Source organism: Ailuropoda melanoleuca, chromosome X (genome assembly GCF_002007445.2).
Source record: "Ailuropoda melanoleuca isolate Jingjing chromosome X, ASM200744v2, whole genome shotgun sequence".
NCBI lineage: Eukaryota > Metazoa > Chordata > Mammalia > Carnivora > Ursidae > Ailuropoda > Ailuropoda melanoleuca.
Window position 1 is genome coordinate 26,632,678 of NC_048238.1, and position 3,151 is coordinate 26,635,828.

Below are 3,151 nucleotides of genomic sequence, written 5' to 3' on the forward strand. Positions count from 1 at the left end.
AAGCTGGGCGGGGCAGCGGGGGGGGGGGGGGTGGACCCAGCCGAGCTAATGGCCACACCTACACTGAATGTCTACAGTTGTCTTTGTATTGTTAAGCATTAAAAAGAAAAAAAAATCCAATAAAATGCCGGAGGAATACTCAGAATATACTTAAACTAAATAGTTGGAAGGATTTCAAAAGAATATTCTAAAAAACTCAAAGTTCTAGATCAACATGAAACTTCACGTATTTATAACTGCAGGTCTCAAGTGTTAATTTTCCATACAGAATATATGAATTGTATATAAAAATTGTGGATTTCTTAGTTTTTTAAAATCAGACAAGCCTTTTGTCCTTGTGTGTAGCTATCAAATGAATCCAATGGTGAAGTTCAGTGAATTTTTTGTGCTGGAAGATGTTTGTTCCCTCTTTGACTCACAGTCTACAAACGCACCCACACAACTTAGGTTTCATCATTTGAAACCCTAACATTTTATACTAAAAAATGTCCTTGATGCAAAAAAAAAAAAAAGGCAACTACCAATGGCCTTGCCCCATTCCCCCCCTCACCCCGCCCCATCACCACCACAAACACACTGGAACGACTTGCTTTGGAAATAACACTCAATCCAAGGAAGGTCCTATGTGATCAGATTTAGTGCTCCTTCTCAAGAGACTGTTAAAAGGTTGTCGGCAATTTCGCTTGGGCTGCCAGAGGATTCTGGGCTTGCATATATTCAAAAATTGATCAAATATATGGTAACTCTTGTAAGTGTGTCCCAGAATTATCATTTCATCTCTTGCAGGGGTGCTGACACCAACAACAGCTGTTTCTTATCTCAGCGTACCAGTGGAAGCTTGTCATCATTCACCAAGCTAGCCTATGTAATAGACCCACACATCTTTTATGCCTGCTGTGTCCATTTTTAGTAGCCCATCAAGAGCAGATTTATTGGCAAATAGCATTTATATGACACTGTGCTGTCCTTTGGTATTTTCTTATACAGATGTTTCTCTAACCACTACGTGTAAATCCAATGCAGCTTCGTGATTCGCATCCTTGAGTGTAAAAATCATGCATTATCATACGGCACCAGCACCGGGGGTGGGGGGACTGTCTACTGAATTTAAACAGTAAACTGCATGTGGGTTTATTCATTCCCAAACCAACCTCCGAATTTCCCCTCGCGTTACAGATGCGGTATGTTATTAAGAGCAAGAAAGGGGAGCAGTTCTACCTTCAAACGCTTTCCTTCCCTCTAGGTGACAGCATTCAGTACTGTGCCCAAGGTGGTTTTGAAAATCTCAGAGGTCACGCTATGTGGGCGAAGTTCTTATTTCAACCATTTTTTAATGCGCGATGAACAGGACGTGCCAAGTGATGCACCCTGGTGTTCAGCCATATTTTAATCGACATGGGGGCCTAACCAGAAAATTAAAAACAATACTAATGGTATTTAAGCCTTGCCAAAAGAACACTCTCTGGAATTCAGACCCAAGTACATTCATTCATCTTTCTACTTTTCTTCTATTTGGTGGACTTGGTGTTTGATAATGTAGTTCAGTCAAAAAAAAAAAAAAACTGGGGGCAGGTTATAAAAATAAATAATATGGCATTCACTGGAGACTAAATTGAAACCTCACTTATGGGGTTAATGAAGAGGTGTAAGGGAGGATCACCAGCCACAGGCATTCGGCTTCTCGGAAGGCAGCCAATTCCAGTAATGGGTTTATGGGTATATTCTAACAAGGAAATCGACTCTAGAGCAATGTTTTTCCATCTTTTTTTCCTGAACCCCCTGAAGTCATCCTGCTAAGTATCTTTTTAGATAGTTTTTCCTGGTCTTCCTCCCCTTGTCCCCAGTGAAATCTGGTATCACAGATACACTGTACATCTGTTGATGTACTGTGTATATCTATTTTTCACATAAGAAGAGTAAGATTTTTCATCCCCCAGGAACCAGTTTTCGTCCCTATGGGGGCAATACTGTTCCCACTGAGAACGCCTGATCTAGAAGGGGTGGTGAGGGGAGAAAGGAAAGCCTCTTCTGCTCCTGCACCATGACCTCAAGTATGACACTCATCATGACTCATGAGGCATTATCATTTTCATTTTGCAGATGATCAAACAGTTAAGATCACATGGAATAGTGTGTCTGAGGTCCTAAGTCAGTAAGTATTAGATCCTAATTTTGGTTTATTACTCAAGTCAGATGATTCAGGAAATGGAGAAAACAAACCTGCTCTGTGTCTGTGAGCTCCACACCGTATGCTCCCAAACGTAATCCTCCCAAACACCCAAGGGGGTCCCACTATTCCGTTATCACACGTGGAGAAAGTGAGGCTCAGAACAGGTCAGGCAAACAGCTCAGGTCATGGCAGCTAGCAAAGGGCACATCCAGGATTGTAACCAAGTCAAGTCTGTCTAGTCTCCGGGCTTTATTTTATTTTGTGTGGTACATAACAGGCAGTCTATAAATATTTGCCAAACAACTGAGTGAACAAGTTCCTCTTGAAAAAGAATATAATGTCTTCTAGTCCAAGTTCTTTATGCTCTGATACGTAAATTTACCCTCTACATGATTTCCACCAAATGATTTCCCAGGGGCTGTTGGAACACCTGTACTGATACTGGAAGGCCTCTTTTGTATTCCCCATAGCTCCAGTGATGATTAGGAAGAGCTTCCTTTTGCCCTCCTGTCCTCTTTCTGCCACCTTTGTGCGTCGCCATAGTGGTGCGCACGAATGTCCTGGCAGATGCTCTCAAGAACACCAACAATGCTGAAGAGAGAGGCAAATGCCAGGTCCTTACTAGGCTGTGCTCCAGAGTCATCGCCCAGTTTCTCCCTGTGGTGATGCAGCATGGTTACACTGGCGAATCTGAAATCACTGATGATCACAGAGCTGGGAACATTGCTGTGAACCTCTGGGGCAGGTGAAACAAGTGTAGAGTGATCAGCCCCAGATCTGATGTACAACTCAAAGATGTAGTAAAATGCCAGAATAATCTATTCCCACCCCACCAGTTTGGTTTTATTGTACTGACAACCTCAGCTGGCATCATGGACCATGAAGAAGCAAGATGAAAACACACAGGAGGGAAAACCTGGGATTCTTTTTCTAGGGATGTAATACATATGTGCAAATAAAATGCCTCAATAAAGGAAGGAA

General features: G+C 42.2%; 1 protein-coding gene and 1 pseudogene across 9 annotated transcripts in view; one reads left to right on the top strand and one right to left on the bottom strand.

The window, feature by feature from the left end:
* The window catches only part of DMD (dystrophin), a 2,070,581-nt gene that overhangs the window by 202,475 nt on the left and 1,864,955 nt on the right, over positions 1-3,151 (bottom strand). The gene's annotated exons all lie outside the window — the stretch shown is intronic.
* On the top strand, positions 1,341-3,129 carry LOC117797478 (annotated as a pseudogene).